The 24,039-nt window shown below is 38.3% G+C and overlaps 1 protein-coding gene and 1 long non-coding RNA gene across 3 annotated transcripts in view; both read right to left on the bottom strand.

Moving 5' to 3' along the window:
* Positions 1 to 24,039, bottom strand: part of PRKCE (protein kinase C epsilon) — a 304,751-nt gene that overhangs the window by 265,331 nt on the left and 15,381 nt on the right. The gene's annotated exons all lie outside the window — the stretch shown is intronic.
* Positions 13,906 to 16,935, bottom strand: LOC148127574 (uncharacterized). Its single transcript, XR_015743414.1, has 2 exons — positions 14,664 to 16,935; positions 13,906 to 14,407 (listed from the first exon to the last, which is right to left on the bottom strand). It is a non-coding gene; the product is annotated as an uncharacterized LOC148127574 (long non-coding RNA).

A 24,039-nucleotide genomic window follows, 5' to 3' on the forward strand; every position in this document is an offset into this window, starting at 1 on the left:
TTGCATAGTGATAGCATAATTTAAAAGGAATCTATTACTTATCAAGTGCAAAGTTTACATTATTTTGGAAGTGCGAATAATAATCTATAACTTCAATGTGAATATCTACAGTGAAATAGCTGGTGTCCTTAGGGATACCATTTTGCACACAAAGAAATGTGTTTGTCCCACTTCCAAATCCAGGAGTTCTTTAGTCCTTAGTCCTCAATTTCTTTTTACAATCTACTTATCCCTTCTGAGATTAAAAACTGAATAGAAGTAATATCTGCATAGACTGTTCTCCATAGATCAGTTCTGACCTAATCTATCAAACAGGGTCGTCATTGTGAGGAACAATTTTTATTTCCATCTCAGCTATAAGTGCAGGCCAATTAAAAATACAAGTAAGTACTAATATTACTAATTTTTCAATTGCCACTAATCTGATTTTTTTTTAAATATGATCCGGACTGTTTAAATGATTCTATCTGAACTGGAAATTTGATTTAGGAAACTGGGTCAATTCAATTCTGAATGCTAATTTTGAGCCAAGAACCGTGCTACAAAAACTCACAGCAAACCCAAAGGATAAATGTGTTTTGATCCACGTATAAATCCAGGGATTGCAAATTCAGTCAATTTGCTTAAAATGTAGATCAAACAAAATTCTCTAGCCCAAAGGCCTTCCACAACTTGAAACCTGTAGTGCCTTGGTGGTACATGAAAAGATTAGGATTTCAGATGAGGCAAATTTCAAACAGAAATCTATAACACATTCCAGCTCTAGGCAGGCAGATTGAGTTGCTCACCAAATCACAGATTAACTTAGAGATCTATCTGTAATTGGCTACCTGAGTCTGCACCGAAGAGCTTCAGTCCTAAGGAAGATTCAGCTCTGCTTTTAGATTAGCTAGAAAGCAAGAAATCCAAGGATTTCCTGCTTTCTAGCTAATCTAAATCTCCTGGCAAAGCAGAACAGCTGATGGTGGCGGGGGGAGGAAAAATAGCAACTTACCAAACCAGTTGGATGGCTCGCATGCCAGGTAAGGAGTGAGTGGGCGGGGAGGGGAGGGGCCAGCCAGTGGAGCGATTTGCCGGTTCTCCGAACTGGGGACAATTATGTGTGCAGCCTTTGCAATAAATCATCAGTGGTGCCGCCTGGACAGCTTACAAGCACTGTGCTCCGGTGCGCAGCGTTTGAAAATACTCTGGTTTCCTGCTTTTTCAACCTCAGCTGTGCCGTGCAAAGCAGCTGAGGAGGGAAAAGCAGGGAATAAAGGATGGCCTAGAGCCTGGGCAGGCAGGTGGGCGAAAGACCGAACCGATTCGGTGTCAGCTGCTCTTTGATAGCATCCCACCCCCTGTGTTCCCACATGTCAGTTCTCTTTGGACTCAATAGAAAGGCACCTGCTTCATATACTAAAGGTCTTGGGTTTGATCACTGGTCTCCGTCGTGAAAAGGATCATAATTAACTGTGGGTGTGAAAGATCTCTGCCTGCGAGTCTGGAGGAGCACAGCTTCTGACTAAAGTGGATTAGACGAACCAAGTAATCTGGCATAAACAAGATCCCTGTCATCCTATATGAGGTTTGGTTATTTTTAAGCAGACGCTTAATATATATATAGCACATGGATTCAGGCACATGCTCAAAGTAACCTATTTCAATATAATGCGTTAAACTTCAAAACTCCTGTTTCCCAGAGGGTATGGTCTTTGTTCATCCTGGCTGGGAATATTGGGAGATGAAGAGCATTTGAAGGGCTGAAGAAAGGAGAAGACGTACTTAAGGATTGGTCAGGAGACTGGATTAGCTCATTACCTCTGCTGTAATTTTTTTTTAATTTATCCAATAGATATGACTGTCTACCCCAAGATGGGACACTGGCCAGCGAACAGAAATAATAAACAAACAAACAAATAAATAATAGCAAACATCATTGAAGTTAAAATACAGGCAGCCAAGAAACAACCCAAATAATGAAAACAACCAAGAAGTGGGTCCCTGCACACAATTAGGGCCCCAGACTCAGACAGAGAACCAGATCTTTAGGGCCTTCAAAAAGTCCATCAGTTGGGGTCATCCTGATCTCAAAAGGGAGAATGTTTCATAAAGTGGGCATGGCAGAAAAGGCACATCTTCTAAGCATTCCAACTGGACCCGAAACATTCCCTCCCGCCCCCCTCTCCCTCCCTCTCTCTCCAGGATAGGGGTTCAGTTGGCACACGTTTTCACCTTTGCTCTAGTCTACAGTCCTAGAACTCAGGAACTTCAGCATTTGAAACAGCGCAATTTAGCAGTAGAAATACAGAAGACAATAAAAACCTCTTGCATCCAAAATAGCCTCCTGTAATATCTCCTCTGTTGCTTTTTTATCACTTTTGTTTGTACCAATGTCAGGTTGTGCCCTTTGCTGGCCAATGTTATTGACATTTTGGTACTGTGAAAAGAACTGTTTAATTGCCTGAACATTTCAGCATGTAATCTAAGTTAGCCTTTAGGGCAGTTTAATTCACTCTGCTGATTTTTATGGATTTGTTTTTAATTATTACTTTTCTTATTTTTTTGTGCAGAAAGTATTTCATTGGATAGCTGGCAAAGCAGCTCTCTGAGCAATCTGCAGAGATCTAATTTATGGTTAGGTGCACAGAAGGTACTTATTGGAGTAGGAAAGGAACATATGGTCTCAAAGGAAGACCTATAACAGATGATGGGATTGTCTCTCACAAAGATGGATATCTTACATCCATAAAGCAATGTGTGCAGAACCCATAGCCCATGATTAGACTTATGTACTGTTTTTTATTTTGTACAACTCAAGACTGTGTAATAATGGCATTCCCTTCTTCCTATTTTCCCCACAATGACAACTTTGTGAGAATGACTGGCCCAAAGTCATCGAGACACCTTCCTTCCATACTTTTAACAAATTACTAGAATTTTCAGTCTCCTGGTTTTTGTCCTGCACCTTAACCGTTGCACCATGCTGTTTTTCATTTTGCAGCCATCAAAACTATACAGAAATCACACTCTGACATTATGGCAGTAAACCATCCAAAAAAAATTGCTACAACCATTTTGAACAAATAACTAAAACAGTGCATAACTCTTTATTTTTGGCTCTATGTGAAAAAAAACAAACCCTGTCTCCAAAACCTGAGATGTCATTACTTCCACACCTACACTCAGAGGTGGTATTTAGCAGGTTCTGACCAGTTCTGGAGAACCAGTAGTGGAAACATTTTGAGTAGTTCAGAGAACTGGTAAATATTGGTTTTGACTGGCCCTGCCCCCATCTATTCTCCCAAGTCCGAACTGATTGGCTGGGTCTTCTTTTGTTGTCCTACACAGGAAATGGAGCTGGAAAGCAGGTTAGTGGGGTGGGGAGTATCTTTCCCCTGGAGTGGGGTGGGAATGGAGATTTTACAGTATCCTTCCCCTGCCATGCCCACCAAGCCTCACCACAGAACCGGTAGTAAAACATTTTTAATCCCACCAGTGCATACACTGCTGTTTTTGATTATCTGATTAAAGTGATGGCCACTTCGATCTATAGCTTACAATCATTATCATCATGTGGAAAGGGGGAGAAAAACCCTGCTAAGGAGATGTAGCCATTAGCAGGGAAGGGGCACTCTGCTTGGTGTCAGAAATGAATTACAAATGAATGGGGGACTTCCGGTTGCAGGCTTCGGCGGCGGCAGGAATCCGCGACGCTGCGGGTCCCTGCTGCGCTCGCCGCTGAGGTACCCCCGATCCAATTGGATTTGGGGGTTGTCGCTACCCCAAAGAGGTAGCGGAAGACAGAGGAGATCCGGGCAGGCATCTGGGGATATCGCAACCCCTTTCCCCAGCCGGCTAGACTCCTTTTTTCTGAGGCGGTGGAGCAGCTGTCAGAAATGGCAGCCACAAAGGAATCTTCAACCGGATAAGATCTGTGCAGGAGGAAGAATCAGAATGAGAAAGTTATCTTGGCTGAACCAGGACATTAAGATACTTTTAAACACCCTGGAAAACTGACTTTTGGATTGATACATTTGTTTCCAAAAGAAGTTGTTAAAGCGGCGAAAGTGCTGAAGGAAAGTTTACTCCCCTTCCCTACGGAGAAAGCAAATGAGCACTGAAAAACCTGCTTCTTTAAGGTAAAAATAAGCTCTTTGTTATAAGTGGGAAGGAGAGGACTAAAAAAACCTTCAAAAATTTGTTGGAGGAGACACCTTGAAGATTATAAGACTAGCAACTAACTGTAATACGGCTTTAGAATATATTTTGGGATTCTGCAAAGAGAAGAAGAGGAAATACTTTGTGTTTGTTTGGACTGTTTGATAACTTTGACACTTGGAAATTACTTTAAGACTAAAAACATTTGGGTTGTTTTTAAAAAATTTACAATGGCTCTATCTGTGGATGAATTAAAAATGGAATATGAAAAATTAAAGGAAAGAGAATAAGAAGGCAAGGATTCTTTGGGAGCTGTCTTCCACTTTTTAGAAATGGCAGTTTCTACGTATCAGCAAATACATGAGGAAGAAGGAGAAGAAGAAGAAGAAGAAGAAGAAGAAGAAGAAGAAGAAGAAGAAGAAGAAGAAGAAGAAGAAGAAGAAGAAGCCGCCATTTTTAATGGACAAAAAAGTTCACTTAAGAAAGAAAATAGGAAGAGAGGAACGAAAAATGAGAATTTAAGAGTTAATAAAACAACCAAGAAAAAGAAAAATAAGGTGAAAAAAAGGTACAATGTTAGAAAGCAACAGAAAAGAGAAATACAACAGAGAGGGGAAGTTAAAAAGGTGGAGGTTGGGGGGGGGGGGGCAAAAAGACCAGACTGGAGAAGAAAGGGAGGGAAAAAGGGGAAAAAAGCCATAAAGGCCTGAAACAAGATGTAAAAAAGCCTATTTTTTTCAGAGATAAAGGATAGAGTATTAAGGAAAGATTCTGCAAGAGTACATAAGATAGTATTGTAGTATTTGTATTTGAAATAGTCCATTGGAATATTATAAGATTTAATAAAATATTAAAATATTAAAATGTTTAATAATGATAGATCTCAATACTCAATAAAATATCAAAGAGAATGTGTAAAATGATTGTTTAGTTACAGTTTAACTTGATATTGCTTTAATGTTATTATAAATTTATTATTTTTTCATTTTCTTATTTTAAAATAATGTACTAAGTAGAATTAGAATTAGAATGGAAATTATATACTTAACGATATTATAAATTTATTATTCCTTTATTTTAAAATGCAACATGTAGAATGTACTAAGCAGAATCAGAATGGAAATTATCTACTATTTTAAGTGTTAATTTAGGGGAAAGATAGAAAGGCGTTACACTTTAAAAGTAATCACAGGGGAAATTTTCTGTTAAAGAGGAGTGATATATAGATAATTGGAAAAGAACGGACAAAAGATACAAGTATAATGATTTCAAAATAAGATGAAATAAACAAAATATAATTAAGAGAGTGAAAAGAAGGGAGAAGTTATATAGAAAATATAGAATGGTAAATAAGATAAGAATGGTATATAAGGTGAGCATGAATTTGATATAGGTCTGTAAAAAAAGATGTAACCCGGGGCTAAGCCACTTTTCAAAATAAGTTTTATGTTTTATGTTTTGTGTTTTGGTTAGCTATGTTCGATTGAGAATTAATAAAACCTTGGAGGAATAAAACTAAAGGGAGAAACAATGAGAAACTTGGAAAAGACGTGTATAAATGATAATTAAGGAGGTTTTATGCTTTTATGTCTTGTTTTATGTTTTGTATTTTGTGTGTTTATGTCTGCTTGAGAATTAATAAAACCTCGATAGAAAGAAATATAATTGAATAAAAATGAAGGGAGAAACAATGAGAAATTTGGAAAAGATATATAGGTGTTTAAATGGAAATGTGATAATCTGGAACCATGCTGTATAAATGTTTATATTTGATTGAGAATTAATAAAACTTTGATAGAAAGAAATATAATTGAATAAAAGTGAAGGGAGAAATAATGAGAAATTTGGAAAAGATATATACGTGCTTAAATGGAAATATGATAATGTGGAACTATGTCTTAAAAAATAATGTTTTATTTGTCTTGTTAAAACTTATAAGTAATTTTTAGAAAGGAGGTTTTAAGCCTTTATGTCTTATGTTTTGTTTGTCTTTAAAAAATCAATAAAATTTGTTTTAAAAAAAGAAAAGAAATGAATTACAAATGAAAATAGCTTTCTTTCAAAAATATATACTGCCGTGATTGTTAAGATAAGTCAGCCACACCAATCTTATTTCATTCTACCAATCTTATTTCATTCTTCAACACAGTGACTAAATTAGTAGACCAGAAAAATACTGTGGACATAATATATTTAGATTTCAGCAAAGCATTCGACAAAGTAGACCACAACCTACTTCTTAGTAAACTAGAAAAAGGTGGAATAGATAGCACCGTCACTAGATGGATTCGCAACTGGCTGGTAAACTGCACTCAACGAGTAGTCTTTAATGGGTTTAAGTCTACATGGAGGGAAGTAAGCAGTGGGGTGCCACAAGGTTCCATCTTTGGCCCAGTACTTTTCAATATCTTCATTAATGACTTAGATGAGGGAATTTACCAAATTTGGTAAACTTACCAAATTTGCAGATGATACTAAGCTGGCAGGAATAGCTAACACCCAAGAAGATAGGCTCAAGATCTAGATGGATCTTGACAGACTAGAACATTGGGCCATATCTAATAAAATGAAATTCAGTATAAAGAAAAGTAAAGTCCTACACTTAGGCATGAAAAACCAAAAGTACACATATAGACTGGGTGAAACCAGGCTCAATAGCAGTAACTGTAAGAGGGATCTTGGAGTCCTAGTGGACAACCAGCTAAATATGAGCCAGAAGTCTGCAATAGCAGCCAAAAAAGCTAGTGCAATCCTAAATTGTATTAACAGAGGGATACAATCAAGATCAAGGGAAGTACTAATGCCACTCTATAAAGCCTTAGTAAGACCACACCTAGAGTACTGCATCCAGTTTTGTTCACCACGTTATAAAAAAGATGTTGAGACTCTAAAAAAAGTACAGAGAAGAGCAACCAGGATGATTAGGGGACTGGAGGCTAAAACATACAATGAATGGTTGCAGGAACTGGGCTTGGCTAGTCTAGTAAAGAGAAGGACCAGGGGAGACATGATAGTGGTCTTCCAATATTTGAGGGGCTGCCACAGGGAGGAAGGGGTCAAGCTATTTTCTAAAGCGCCTGTAGGCAGACAAGGAATAATGGATGGAAACTGAACAAGGAGAGATTTAACCTGGAAATAAGGAGAAACTTTCTGACAGTGAGAACAATCAACCAATGGAACACCTTGTCCTAGGAAGTTGTGGGAGTACCATCACTTAGGACTTTCAAGAAGAGATTGGGCTGCCATTTGTCAGAAATGGTGTAGGGTCTCCCGCTTGGGCGGGGGGTTGGACTGGATGATCCACAAGGTCCCTCCCAACTTTGATTATCTGTTATATCTGTTAACTGTTTTGGAATCAGAGCAACAAGGGAAAAGAAAGGGATTATGCCAAAGAATCAGAAGGAATCCAAAGAGGCAAGCAGACATCACAGTAACACTTAAGATACAGAGAGAATTTACTGTGACACATCATGTACTTAACATATTTCAAAACTAGATAAAAAGGAATTGCATGCATACAGACATGCAAAGAAAAAAGATATATTCATGTTGTACTATATCAAGTTTTCCACAATGTAAAGTAATTTATAATGATGTGAATATTGGCCAAGAGCACTTTTTGATGGTGCTGCATTTTATTTGTTATAATCCTGAAGCAAACTCATTCTGAAATGTATGGGAAGCCTTCTTCACACAAACTTGCACAAATTCTTCTGGGTCCATTCCACTGCTTGAGATTAAGCAGGGACTAAGGCTTGGAAAATAACTTATGTAGTCATTCTGCTTCACTTTTGAACCTCCATATTGGAGAAATTTGCTTGGAACCCACCTTGTCTTTTTGGCAACAAAGGCTTGCTATTTGTCCAAAAATTAAAATGCTCTCTGGTTTAGAATTATTTTACAATTCTGATCAATTTTTACTGACTTCTATGCTGAACGTCCTCTGCTTTGCATCTTTTATATGTATTTCACACAAAAAGATACATGTTTTCTAGCCTAAACCGTACATTGCATGAGACATTTTTCAACAGTACTAATTAAAAGCTACAATTTGTTCTTTTCTCATATAGGTTAGAACTCAGAGATATAAATATTCTGAATGATGTCTTCTTTATTTATTGTGATAGAATTTATTAGGCTCCAGCTTACTTCCAGCTTGCCTCCCTATTGGCTTCTATTTCCTTTTAACAGTAATTTAAGATGCTGAGGGCCAAAGCAGGGTTACAGCCAAAGCAGGACTACTGGAGAACAGAGCATCACAATTGTTTCAGTCATCCCCAAATTTTGACAAAGTAGATGAGAATCCCCAACAGGAAAGGGACTCGGAAAGTGAGGGTCTTTTCTGGCTACTATATGAATAGTGGGACACAGTAGGCAGAAACAGAAAAAATGGGATGAACCAGACATTTTGAACACAGAGAATTATGGACAAATGCTTGGCTGATTAGAACATGGACCAGGAGTTCTATTTCATTTGTTTTTCTTAATTCCTTTGCATGGAAATATACAAAATGTTTTTAATGTAATCAATTTGACCTTATCAAAAGTATTCTTATGGTGTTTTTTTTTTTTTTTTGCTATGGGCATTTCTGAAATCACAGAATGCTGTAGGAGCATTTGCAGTAAGATCAGTACACCTATCTAAAACTCGTTCTAGGTGTTTCAAACTTGTCACCTTTTAACTTTGTTTAGCACAGCACCACAAATAAAGAGCAGGAGTCCTTGGCTCCTATATTAATGTTCCTTCTGTAGTCTTAAAATCTGACTCAGGTCCTAAGACCAGAGCATGTTCTGAACTATAGAAATGTTGTGGAAGTGGAGGCAAGGAATGATAAAAAAAAGTGTCTTCAATAACAACAGTACAGAATGTATTAAGTGCTAATAGGAAATAACAAGTCAAGTGGTCCCAATAAAAGTTCCAAGTCAGTTTGGCTTTAAATCATCTTAATGATCTTATTTCTGCATCTTACTACAGAGATGCTTTTATTTTTCCCTTATATGCCTGCAAAGTCTTTGATGCATCTCCTCTGTTCTTTATTTTAGCATTTTGCCCAATTCCTACATGGACTAACTAGCTATGAGCTGCCATAATTCATGACAGTTGCCAGACCCAGGTACATGATCTCCTAAACGCTGAGCTTGTTGGCTACACTACACAACTAGATCTGGCTTGCAAAAATCCAGATTATTATTGGGAAGCAGCATAGAGAGAGAGAAAAACTAATATTTTATTTTTTCTAGCAGTTGTCCAGATTTTTGGAGTCCAAATCTGGTAGCCTAACTCTTTAATTAAATTGCAACACTAACAGGTTGTGAAAGCCTTGCCATATATATTAAACTAAATGCATAAAAAGAGAACAGAGTAAATGAAAATGAAACGCACTCCTAAATTTGTTACCAATAGACCATACTAGATATAAGAAGTTAATGTGTCAGTTGACCTGCGCTAAAAATGATGGCAATTTAATTCTGTGCCTTCTACTTAACAAGAAGTCTTGGCTCTACAGAGATGTAATTGCAGAATTCGGGGAGATGAAATGCAGGCACTGATTTGACCTTTAAAGTTAAATTAGGCAACAGAACAACTCTACTGGCTGCACTACATTCTTTGCAAGAGGTATTGCTATATTCTCCAAATGTACTTCATCTTACCTTTACCCCATTTTATTCAGACTGTTGTACATTGAGGACCTATTATTCTCAGTGAAGAGTTTAATTTAGGCAATATAAAAAGACATTGGGTAATGCAATAAAAGTGCACTGACCAGCAGATTCTGCAAACCAATGTCAGAACATGGCATTTTTAAATTCAAGTGAAGTAAACAACTACCTTTCAATCCTTTTTAAAGGATTTCATTCAATTCTCTTCCATCCAAATCAATTCTGAAGCCACCAAATAAGTTTAGTCTTCTCTGGGCTATGTGGAGAAGAGTTGTTTCCTTGGTTTTCCTTTATGTATGTATTTATTGAATATATAGGCTGGCTAACTCCTCTGCTTGTTCTACTTCTGCAAATATTGAGAATTTTCCAAGAATCTTAATACTTGCTTCTTATTTATCAATTTAATTTTCTTGGTTGCATAATAACACTGTATGCTGGCACATACAGCATATTCCAGTGCTTAACATGTTATAACGCTCTTCTGAAGGGTACAACTTGTTAATCTGAATTGCAAAAATCAAAATGACCACTAGATGACAACAAAGAAATTTATATGTATGGCATTCAGCTTTGTTCAGGTATTTTCCCACGTCATTGTAGTTGTGCTTTTAAAGTTGTAGCAACGTTTCGGCAGAATCTCATCTGCCATCATCAGGCCTCTGTATAGTGTTCATCTGTACAGAAGCCTGATGATGGCAGATGAGATTCTGCCGAAACGTTGCTACAATTTTAAAAGCACAACTACAATGATGTGGGAAAATACCCGAACAAAGCTGAATGCCATACAGGTAAGTACCCGCGAAAACTTAAGAAAACATATGTGTGTGTGTGTGTGTCTGTGTGTCTGTGTGTCTGTGTCTGTGTGTATGTTTTCTTAAGTTTTCACGGGTACTTATCTATATACTTATATATATTTTATATATATGTGTGTGTGTGTGTGTGTGTGTGTGTATGTATATGCATATGTATATGTATATGTATATGTATATGTATATGTATATGTATATGGAGGATCAAGTCCAGAGTGTCATGTATATGTAATTTAAGCAATAACTCAAAATGTTATATTTTTATTTATTAACAATATTGTATTTATATTCCCTAAGATGACTATAAAAATAAAACAAATAAATGGAAATTACAAGGCACAAAAAGCACTACAGAAACAGTAAGATTAAAACTGAACCTATCAAGCTCATTTTGTCTAAAACTGAAAGGAGAATCTGACAGGGCAAATGAATCAGATTTTTCTCAGTTTAGACCACCTTCTGAAGATCTTACAAATAGCAAAGGATATAAGAAATATAGGCAAGTATTTCAAATGCTATGTACCCCATTCAAGTAATTCCTTTGTCTAGAACTTTAAAAACAGTTTTGATGGAAAATAGAAGGAACTTAGCTCTGGGCTATGATAGGAACATTTCATCTGCTGAATTTTGCCAATTCAACCCTCTTAAAGAGAAAGGGAGGAGATATGATATTTCATTTTCAAACCAGTGGGTTACTCTGTGCCAAATAACCATTCCTTAATTTAGTGAGAAGGGCTTGTTCCTAACCATGCTTACTTGGAAGGAAATGCTCCCTATTTTATTTGTAAAGAGAGCATCCTGACAAATGGTTCAAAGGGTACACAGCTCAAAAAAGAAATGCTAAAAGGACAATGTAAACACGGAAAAATTCTAAAAGCATTCAGAAAAATAAATGCCAGCAGGAAAATGTTTCTTGGATATAGAATATATCATTAAAACCTCGTCTCTATCCATTCTCATTTATCCCACAAAAAAAATGTCCAAAGAAAAAAATGGCCCTAGCTGCTTAAGATTTTAACAATAAAAATAATTTCTCTAGATTTTCAAAGATCACTGCAAGTTAAAATCCTGCAGGAAGACAGAAAAGCTTGGCACAACGTATGTAAAAAAAAGGAGGGCAGAACTTGACTGTGAAGTCATGGCTGCCATTTTGAGTTTTTTTTTTAAACACCCTCTGATAGGGGAATATGTGGAGTGAAGACCACCTCAGTGAAAAAAGATTACGTGGGGCGTCTTGTTGTATTGCTTCCTTGTTCTTTAGTTCTTTTTCCAAAGGAGAGGAGAGAGAAAGAGAATGACAGAGAGGAGAATTTCATAGGTTGTAAGAGGAAATCCTATCTTCAGTGCATGAGATGCAGCCCATAGTATACAAGACCTCCAAATGATCTGCCAACTGTACATCTATAAATTATATTAGCTTCTGCTCCTAAGTACGATGTGTCAATCCAGTTATACTCTCAGGATAGAATTTCATGGCAAAAGTCTAGGGATGGGCCAATTTTATGTCCCATCCATGTTACTTTTGCATGTTTATCCATAAATCCATTCTGTTCTGATCCCCATGTTAATCTGCATTTTTAATACGCTCAAAACATGTACTTAAAAATATTGTTCTCCCTCAGAATAGCTACTTCAATGTACAATTTGAGATTGGTGCCGAGAAATAATAAGATTTACAGTTTGGAGAAGTGCAATTCCAATTCATTCACAGACAGAGAAATGAACAAGTGTGTAAGTATCTCTCATTCAAAGTGATATCGTGATACACTGGACCTTCACTTTACCTTTCAACACACAGAGAACTTATTTTGCTTTTCTCCAATTTGGCACTTTCTGGAGATTCTGGGGCTGCAACTCCCAGGAAATCTCTGATTAAAATGCAGGCTCAGATTATTAGGACTCATAATCCTAACATCTCTGAAGGATGCCAGATTGGGAGAGTGGGACTTAATTTGTTCTTCTGCTGATCAGATCAGTCATAAATAAAGTAGTGCAGAGTTATCATGTTTGTGCTGCAAAAATCTGGATGACCATTAGATAGCATCAAAATATTAGTTGTGTTTCTCTTTGTTGCTAATAGTTATCCAGAAGTTTGTGGCTCAGATCTGACAGCCCTAAATTAAGGACATTACCATTATTTGTTCATGCAGTATTATCATATAAGTTTTCAGTGCAAAGAAATGGGAGTTGAGCAATCCCTATCCTATCACTAAATAAACCAGACAGAGGAGGAAAACAGGCCACAGATTGAAGGGATAGAGCCTTGCTGATTGTCTCTGGAGCCAGCAAAAATGTGGCAAACAGCTACAAAAGCTGGAGGAGGTATGTATCACAGTTCTGAAACAAAATTTAACTAACAACTTTCTCTTCCTCCATCTCCTCTCCCAGATATTCCAAGTTAGAAAGCTCCTTCTTTTCGTAGAGTTTAAATTCAGGCTAGCATATAAAGCTTAAATTGAAGCTTTATGGCATTCTTACACAGAAACCAGAGGAATGTACTATAAAAACCTGTGATAACTCACTTTAATTAGAACAAGCAATATGTTTGCATTGCAGAAGCTCCACCATCAGAGACCTATACAGATTTGCTTATACAGCATACTCAGAGTCAACGCCCCCACCCAGGTCAATTAAGATATGCTTTATTATTATTATTTTTCAGACAAAATGTTACTGTCTTTAGGAATGTTCAAAACTGTGCATCAAATGAGTAAGGAAGCGTTTAGGAAAAATGGCAACTTATTCAAACTTTTACAGCAATTCAAATAACACATTGTCTATGGGACTGGACTTTTGGTGTCTATCTCTCTCTCAGAGTTGATGGTGTTAAAAATTGGCCTTAGGCCCACTGAAGAAATCCACTGCCAGGCAGAACAGCCTATTCCTCCCTCTGTTCTATCTTCCTGCTGCCTGTTGTTCAGATGCCCTCTAAAAGCTATGATATTTAACAACCCCAGCAATAAGAAAATGCAGCAGCCTCTCTTGTAAGTAATACACGCAGGCTGGATGTAAGGCAAATGAACAAACAGGTAATGAGAGTGTCAAGACCCATGTGTTCTTCACAAAAAACTCACTCTCTTCAATAAAAGAGAACATTCCAATTAAGAGAAAGGATTAGGTCATCTTAAAGAGAAAATATTGGATCAGGGACAGTATTCTAAATAAAGCAGTCCTCCCGTACTGGTCTCTTCAAAAGCCTCCTCATGGAGTGCTGCATTATGTCTTTCCTTGGCTTTAGGCATTTTTGCCTTTGTGGTTCCCTCCTACCATAAAAATAATTGTAATATAATTATAGTTCATTATGATTTTTTCAACATTTTATTTATTTATTTATTTAGCCAATTTATATCACAGCCCACCTCAACAAGTGATTTTAGGCAATGAACAGAGTTAAAATGAAACAATTTTATAAACATTTCAAAATTTTAAAATACAACATCAACCCAGTTCAATAGAACTTAAGGGAACAGAAAACAAAGGAACAGGAAATAATAGAGATGTTATTTAATAATAATAATAATAATAATAATAATAATAATAATAATAATAATAATAATAATAATAATAATAATAATAATATAAGTAACAAGAGCTAGTTTGGTCAAGTGGTTAAGGCACCAAGCTAGAAACCAGGAGACTGTGAGTTCTAGTCCTGTCTTAGGTATGAAAGCCAGATGGCTTTGGGACAGTCAATCTTTTTCAGCCCATGGTGGTAGGCTTTGGAGATAAGCTGGTCAGTCAATTCCTGTCACAGTGGATTAATACTTGGTTGATGAAAAAAATGGACCCATAAGATGCTAGAAAGAAAACAAAAATTAATAATAATCACCTGTTCCTAATTAATTATATCTGTTGCACACTGAATTGAAAATTCTATTAAATTTTAGTATTAATGCTATCTAGGTTACAAATAAGGTTATCAGTCTGATATTCAAGTTGTATATATTTCTTACCTATTCTTTTGTTAAAAGGTACAAGAAGAAACAATTATCAAAAGACACAGATATAAACTCTATTTCATTTTTATTCTTCCTGATTTTAGGCCTGTTGTACCTAATGGATATGTTGGTCCTCCTCTTCTAGTTGCAGCAATGAAATTTGGGGCTACAATTTGCCAATGGAATTTGGAGGCAAATCACTGTTGTAGAACTTGCAACAACTGTGTGCATCTGTATTTCCTTTCTTGCAATACTTTGGGATTGATAGCATTTGGGGGAGGGAGGTGATTCATTTTTCCCACTGGCTCAGTCCAATTCATCATCCTGGCTGTTGTGACTATGGTGATATCTTGGTTTTCCAAAAATTACAGTAAGTATAATAAAAAAAGTGGCAATCATCCCTCTGGATAATGAATACTAGGTAATTAGAAGACAATAGTTACCATTTGCAGAATTGGTAGGGGTGATTTGTTTTTTGTATACTGTTTTAAATATATATATATGGATCAAAAGAGATCATGTTATACTGTACATATAATGTTATACATGCTAGACCAATACACACTAGACCAATCAGCTGCAGTAATTTCTAAACACATTTTATTATTAAAATCAGTTTAGCCTTCCCCAGTCTGGTGCCTTCCACATGTTCAAAATTCAGTTCAATTTTCTTTAAAATATATTGCAAAGGTGATTTGCAGCTTTCGAACATTAAATTGCATGTTCCCAGATGCCTTATCAGTACTATTAATTACCTAATTAGGTAATACTTTACAAATGGTTATACAATTTTTCTAATTAGTTCTTTTTATTTAATTTTTTTTCAAAAAATGTTTACAAAATTTTAGTTTTGGCCAGAACAAATAAAATGTGTTTTTCTCATTTTCTATTGGAAAACAATTAGAAATAACCACTGGATCTGACCAGTTCCTAAATCCTGGAACAGAATGGGAGAATCAGAACAGATTTCCATTTCTTCAAGATAGAGCACATAGGTATGAATTTGTTCTGATCTTGTTCAGAACAGATCCAACCTGAGGCTTGTACCAATCTACATTAATAAAGGTAACAACACACTAGTTATGGGGATATTTATTATTAATATTTACATAAAATATTCCTCATAGTAGAGGCAAAGAATAAGAAAAAAATGATTCAATTTTCTAAACTATTTTAGACTCATTTATTTTCCTCAGAAGACCAACAAGTTAATCTTGTCATATTTCTGTCACAAGCCCAATCATTCAATTCTACTTCACTGAGAAAGGAGGAAAAAGAGAATTTATTTCACTGCTGCTCTTTCTTTGCACAAAACTCCAACATCTCTCTGAAACTCAACACAATGTTTTGTGACAGATATCTGTAATCTTTAATATCACATAAATAAGTATATGAAACATTATAATTTCAACTAGAAAAGATATTACTCGTGTTTATCATCTTAGTCCAAAACCTTGATTTTGTTCACACTTTTATTACATGCTAAAAATTGTCCCTTCACTGGGGACAAACATTTTTCCACTAATTTTACTATTTTCAGCCTATTTAATATCTTCTTTCTTCATATAACTTTGTCCCCTGCCTCTCCATTTTAATCACCCTTCTTTGAATATGTCAGACCATTATAATGACTAATCTTTTGAAGAGGTGTATCTCAAATCAACTGTAATCCAGAACTCCTTATGAGGACCATTTATTATTGTTGTTCTTGCTGTTGTTTCATTGGGTGTCCATTTTACCTCAGGCTACTCCGAACTCTAAGATGAAAAGGCAAGTCATGGTAATTCAACTGTGAATGCGAAATTCAGCATATATAAAAAGATGCCATATTATTTCTGTATTATTTAAACTTACTCCTTTAGCAGAATATCTATGCCTGCCACAGCAATGAAGCTAAGCAGACATCAGCCTGATTATGCCCAACTGGAAAATGATCGGAATACAGTACTCAGATATGACTAAGCTGGAGTCCCTAATATCTGTTTTAAAACTGCTTCAGAGTTATTGTAATTCCTCTTTTTAAAATGTATATCTATGTAGGAATGAATACAGACAGTAATAATTGCTGAAATTATTTTAGCATGACTGAAAATGACTCAGAAATATATATTTGGCCTTACATGAGCAGAGCACCTCTTAGCTGTTCATTAGAGTACCCAGTCTTTTTTTTTTTTGAAGCTTCTGTACAAGACTAAAAGGAGATGAGATGAAATTATTTTAGCATGACTGAAAATGACTCAGAAATATATATTTGGTCTTACATGAGCAGAGCACCTCTTAGCTGTTCATTAGAGTACCCAGTCTTTTTTTTTTTTGAAGCTTCTGTATAAGACTAAAAGGAGATGAGGCTGCTTTAATCAGATGCATCAATTGCTATGACAATCGAAACAGCAAAGCTGCTTTATTGAATAGCAGGAAGAAGCTGTACTCATAACAGGTCCAAAGCATGACAAATCTTTTTCAAAGCCCTGTTATTGGTATGACTTAAGGTACTGCAAAGGATTAAAAATGAAATATATTATTAATAACTCCATTGTGTAAATAGAAAACATGGAACAGATCATTAATACATTCAGTGTTTTGGAAGGGCATATTGTACATATTGCTTTGTGAACTGCACTGCTTGCCAGTTTGCTTCTGGGGTGATTTGGGATCCTAGTTATTATCTATAAAGCCCTTCATGGAATAGGGTCTACTTCCCACAGCATCTGCCTGGCCAATTCAGTCTTGCAGGATTGGCATATTCCAGGTTGCTTGATTAAACAGTCTCTCATCTCTCAGGATCCCAGAAGTACATTTTCTCTGCAGCAACACCTGCTGTCTGGAATGACATTGCCCTCCAAATCTAGATGGTCCACATTTTGGTGTCGTTTAGAAGAGCCATGAAGGCTTTTGGTGAGGGACAATGAGATCCCTTGCTTCATTCCATCTCATTTGTCATTCTTGCCATATTTTATCTTTGTTTCCCTTTTTGTTAGTTTTATTGTAATTTCTTTTATACCTTATTTTGAGAGTAGGCAACAGAATTTCATTTCTAATGGGTGCCTGTATGCTCACAATAAAAAAATGACAAAGTTTATCTTATTTTATCTATCGTATCTTTTCATTCTTCTGAAATGTTCAATGTCATTGGGAGTTAGAAGGTGTACAAGTTTAATTATTAATAATAATAAACTCCCAGTGACGTGGTTGTGGAGCTCACATGCTTTGAGGAGGATGACAGCTATACCAGAGAGTCAACCATACTGCACGGATCTCATCAAAGGAGCCAGACAAAGAGTGTTTTTCCATAAACAATGTGATGAACCCCATACCAGATTGGTCATTGCCAGGGTCAACAAGGAGTTGGAGTTCCTGGACATCTGGTGACATAGGACTCAGGACTGTTGACTGAGCAACCAGGGCCGGCAGCTGCAGGATTACTGGAAAAAAAGTTGTTTACCTATCACAATCAAAGGTCAAAAACAAAGAAATAATTATCTGTTATTACAACTCAAGTCCAACAAGATGAGAATATTTGGAAGGGAAAAAAAAAAGACCATTCTGGAAAGAACAATATCCAGAATCAGAAATAACATAACATAGGCTAGAAGATAAACATCAATTTTATAATACAAAGTAAAATATTCACTGAAGCAGAATTGAAAGAACTGCAAAGGTCTACTCAGGGCAAAGAAATCAAAGTCTTGACAGAAGCAGCTTAAAAGGTAGAGGCAAACCAGAGAGAGTCAGCAACAGTGGAAGCTAGCATTGTTACTGAACTGTTTTCTCTCCTAAACCAGGCATCCTTTCCTCAGAATGAACAAAACCTTCTAACTAAAGCAGAAATTGAAAGAATAGAATAAATGAGGCATCTAAAATAACCAAAAACAGAATAAGATTGCCTGCACTGAAGCTTGCTCCAAACAACTAGCATAAATATTAAAAGGTGTAAATGCTGTAATATCAAATATAAGCATCAATTCACTGCAAGAAACCTACCAATTAACGTACAGCAGAACTGCAATTATAATTGAATACCTTGGATGCAAAATTGACAAACAAGAAAAGAAGTGCACCATCAAAATGGAAGATCGGGTCAGAAAATAAGATCAGAAGCTGAAGAACAAAAAGAATAACTGATCATGGAGTCATCCAGAAAAACAAGGAAAATGAAGGAAGCACTGGAAATAAGAAGGCAGCAAATAACAACTCTACTTAAGAAGATCAGCAGATAATGAAGCTCAAATTGCACACTACAGTCATAATCTCCAATTTCAGTTGAATCAGAAATGTTTCTACCAATCCATCAATGGAGATGGTTCATCTACAATGAAACAATCAACACCTGACAAAGAAGAAACAGTTCAGTTCTGGGCACCAAAGAAATATGGGTAGTCCTCAACCATAATTGAGCCCATCATTTATGTTGTTAAGTGAATTCCACCCCATTTTACAACTTTTCTTAGTACAATTGTTAAGTGAATCACTGCAGTTGTTCATTTAGTAACACGCTTATTAAGTGAATCTAGCTCCCCCATTGACTTTGCTTGTCAAAGGGTCACAAAAGGAGATCACATGACCCTGGGACACTGCAACCATCATAAATATGAATCAGTTGTCAAACATCTGAATTTTATTCACATGACTATGGGGGTGCTATAGCAGCCATAAGTGTGAAAAATGGTCATAAGTCACTTTTTTCAGTGCCGTTGTAACTTTGTCACTAAACGAATTGTTGTAAGTTGAGTTCTATCTGTATAACAAGAATGCAGCTTGGACAAAGGAAGACAACAAGAATAAAAAGAACCTAAAATGAAAGAAGTAGTAATAACAGCAGAAATGGTGGAGGAAAAGGCAGAATAAATCAAGAATTGGTCAGCACTGGTTAAAGATGAACTGCATGGTTTTCTGATTGAACATTCTGACTGGTCTGCATCCACATTTCCAAGCAGTTTGAAACATTTTGCAAGGAGGTATAATTGAAGATTGGGTAACAACTGGCAAAACCTACCTGATAATGAAAGGTCCAACAAAAGACGTTGCACCAGACAACTACAGACCAATTACCTCCTTTTAAACTGTACTAACCGGTGTGGTAGCTAATATAGTCCATCAGGATCTAATTGAAAATAAGTTCTTTCCACATGAGCAGAAAAGAAATTGCCCAAACTGTAAAGGAACAAAAGATCCTCATTGACAAGATGATTCCAGAAAAATGCAAGAGAAGGAAGACCAACCTGAATGTAGCATGGATTGATTACAAGAAGGCATTTGACTCCTTGCCAGATAATTGGATAATCAAGGGCCTAGAAATAACAGGAGTCAGTAGAAACATCAGAAGCTTTGTGCAAAAATCAATTGCACAATGGAAAACACAATTGCTGGACAATGGCGATTGATTGGGAGAGGTTAAAGTGGAATCTTTCAAGGAGATTCACTATTATCACTAGTGTTTGTCATTGCATTGATTCCTCCATCAACCACGCTGAACAAATCAGGCCATGGCTATCAAATATCAAAAACATCTGCCAGACTATCCCACCACTTTTATATAGATGATCTGAAGCTGTATGGAAAGGCTATCTGAAACAGAATAGCTGCTCAATGCTGTCTTTATACCTAGCCAAGATATTACAGTGGAGTTTGGACTGTACAAATATGCCACCCTAACCATCCACGGCGGGGGGGGGGGGATATTGGAAAATGGAAGGAATCAAGATGCCCTATAGAAATAACACCAAAAGTCACTAAAAAATATCTGGTGATCTCTCAAGCTGACAACTTCAAGGACACTGAAGTCAAGAAGGTTAGAAGAGAATACATCATCAGGGTGAAGAAAATCTTAAAATCCAAATTCAGTGGAGGAAGTACCATCAAGGCAATTAGCATTTGGGCAATTCCAGTCATTAGGTTCATAGCTGGAATAGAGGACTGGACTCAAGCAGAACTAAAGGCCCTGGATAAGAAGACCAGAAAAGCAATGACAATGAAACATTCCCTTCATGCAGGCAGTGATGTTGACAGTCTCTATTTATCAATGAAAATAGGTGGATGTGGAATGTTTCAAACACACCAGACAGCTGAAGAAGAAAAATGGGCATTGGAAGTATATCTGAAGAAAGTGAAGAGGATGCACTGAAACTAGTACACCATGAACTCAACACCAGACAGACCAAACTGGCTTACAAAAAAGACCAAATAAAGAAAAGAGACATGGCAAGGCAAAGTTTTACATGGTCAATACATTAAAAAAAAAAACTAGCAGGCAATGCATATATAATAAGACCTGGTAATGGTTAAAAACAGGAAAATTCAAGAAAGAGATAGAGGGCTAATTCTGGCTGCACAAGACCACGTTTACTAACAAATTCACACAAAGCCAGGATTAAGAAGACAACAATAGAGAGCAAATGCTGTCTCTGCAAAGAAGCTGAAGAAACAGTGGGCCCACCTGGTTAGCTACTGCAAGAACATCTTTCAGGCTGATTATAAACAGGAGCATGACAAAGTAGCTACACTGATGCGTTGGAATATCTGCAAGAAATACCATTTGCCTGAAAGCAACCACTGCTGTGACATAGACAAAGTGATAGAAAATAAAGAAGCTAAATTGCTCTGGGGCTTCAGAATTCAAACAGAAAGGCCCCTACCACACAACACCCTAGTCGATAAGAAAGACCCCACAAAAAAGTCTGGATAGAAGATGTAACAGTACTTGGAGACGGAGGAGAAAAAAACTGAAGAAAACAGAAGTAGAACAACTGGCCAAAGAAAGCAAAGATAGTACCAATAGCAATAGCCACCTTGGATAATCTCAAACCACCTGGAGCACCACTTGAACCACATCAGCATTGACAAAATCACCATCAGCCAATGGCAAAAAGCAGATTTACTTGGAACAGCTCAGATCCTGTGACAATACCTTTAACCCCATCAAATCTGCCCATCCCAGGGGCTTGTGAAGGACTTGATAAGTGAATAAAAACGCCAAATTGAGTCTAAACATCTGACTGTGCGACCGATCATCATCACAATAAGTACAGTAATAGTAGTAGGAATAATAGTAGGAATAGCCTGTGGCTCCTTAAAGCACCCCCTGCCTTTTCTGGACTCATGCAGTACCTCTGAAAAATATGTACATGTAGTCCTCGACTTACAACAGTTTATTTAGTAACCATTCAAAATTACAAAAAAGTGAACTATGACCATTTTTCACACTTACGACCATTGTAGCATCCCCATGGTTACGTGATCAAAATCCAGATGCTTGGTAACTGACTCATATTTATGATGGATGCAGTGTCCAAGTGACCTTCTGACAAGCAAAGTCAATGAGGAATTTAACAAACTTAACACTTAACAACTATGTTACTAGTTTAACAACTGCCATGATTAACTTAACAAATGTCTTGCTTAGTGTTCTATCTCGGAACAAATGGGGAGGCCACACCAGAGCATCTCAATAACACACTTTATTCAGGGGAATAAAGGGGGCTGTCGCGTCTGTAGGCTAACAACAGACTTTCCAGCGAACAGCGGCTGGCTCGACCTAGCAGCCGGCTTTTATAGCCGGCTGTCGAAGGGAGCCAGCCAATGGGGGCTGCAAACGCCCCCGCAGTATGTTCGGACCTGAGGGGGAACTTGTGTCAGCCCCGAGGACATAACACCCCTTCCCCCTAGATACGAACACGAATAGTCCTTTAAGTAAGCTGGTGGTTTGTGTGAGCGCCCCGACCGGTGCAGTTCTGGCGATGCACAAGGTGGCATAGAGTTCTGGGAGTCAGGAACTGGCCTTGCCGGGCAACAGGGTCGATCTGGAGTCCAGACTGGAGTCTGGGAGCGGTCACAGTCCTCGGGTTGGATTGTTGAATTGTCATTGTCCCGCAACCCGGTGGTGTCGTCGGCTGGTACGGCTGATGACCCCGTAGGATGGTCCCGGTCTACCGTCTGTTCCCTTGACTCGGTTGGTGGCGACTGGTCACTCTGACAGTCCCAGCTGGGATTCGGGTGCGGTGATTGGAAGGTCACTGCAGGCCCTGGGTCAGCGTTGGTATGTTCGCCCTGGCGACTTCTTATCTGGTCCAGATGCCTCCGCCAGATACGCCCGTCCTCCAACTGGATGTGGTATGACCTTGGCCCGGTGATGGCCACGATCTTCCCAGGTACCCACAGGGGATCGCCTGCGTAGTTCCTGACGAAAACTTGGTCCTGCAATACAAAACTCCTAACCCTAGTGTTAGAACCCAATGGTGTGTCTGGGCAATAGTGGGGATGCAGTCTATCTAGCACTGTCCTTAGACATCTGCCCATCAATAATTCGGCTGGAGACTTATTTGTGACAGTACATGGGGTCGAGTGTTGGCTTAAGAGAAAGCGAGAGAGTCTGGAGTGCCAGTCGTCTTGAGTGAATCTTGCCAACGCCTCTTTTGCTGATCTAACGGCTCTTTCCGCCAATCCGTTGCTGGCGGGATGAAAAGGGGCCGTTAGGATATGCCGGATGCCCAGGTTGGTGGCATACCGGCTGAATTCTGTAGACGTAAATTGGGGCCCATTGTCCGAGACTATGGTGTCAGGTAGACCGTGTGTAACAAATAAACGGGTCAGAGCCTGGGCAATTGCTCGGGTGGTGGTTGTGGGTAGGAGAGCCACATCGATCCATTTGGAGAACGAATCCACGACTACCAGGAAGGTCTTGCCGTGGAAGGGCCCGGCCAAGTCAATGTGCAGCCGTGACCACGGTGCATTGGTACTTTCCCATTTGGTTGGGGTGGTGATCGGTGGTGCTGGCCTGGATTCCTGACAGGGGCGGCAGGAGCTTACCCATTTCGTGATCTCGTCGTCCATGCCCGGCCACCAGACGTAACTCCGAGCCAACGCTTTCATCCAGACGATGCCAGGGTGCCCCTCGTGTAATGCCCTCAGGACGGGTGTGCGCAGCGGTTTTGGGATGACAACTTTGGTCCCGCATAGCAGGCAGCCCTGTAAACTGGAAAGTTCTTGCTGGTGGGTTTTGAACGGTGAGAATTCAGTTGAGAGGTTACCGCCCGGCCACCCCCTCCGTACCCAGTCCAGAACCTGGGCGATAAGTTTATCTTTTTTGGAGTGGAGAGCGATGTCGCCAGCGGTGACTGGGATGTCGAACTCACTGGCATCGAAAATGGCATGGACCGGGTCCGGGTCCTCCACGGGTGCTGGCAATGGGCAGCGGCTGAGTGCATCGGCGTGGCTGAGGTTTTTTCCTGGGCGGTGAACCAGTTTGTACGAGTAGGCCGCCAGGAATAGGGTCCACCTAGTCATTCTGGGGGACAAGACTTGCGGTGTTTGTTTTTCTCCCGAGAGGAGCCCCAACAGTGGTTTGTGATCTGTGACAAGTTCGAAGTTGTGACCAAAAAGAAATTCATGGAATTTTTTGACCGCAGCAACGGCGGCTAGGGCCTCCTTGTCGATTTGGCTATAATTACGCTCGGTTGTGGACAAGGTTCTAGAAAAGAATGCGATTGGCGCTTCGG

The sequence above is a fragment of the Pseudonaja textilis genome, chromosome 1 (assembly GCF_049901715.1).
Source record: "Pseudonaja textilis isolate UNSWEBS1 chromosome 1, rPseTex1.2, whole genome shotgun sequence".
NCBI lineage: Eukaryota > Metazoa > Chordata > Lepidosauria > Squamata > Elapidae > Pseudonaja > Pseudonaja textilis.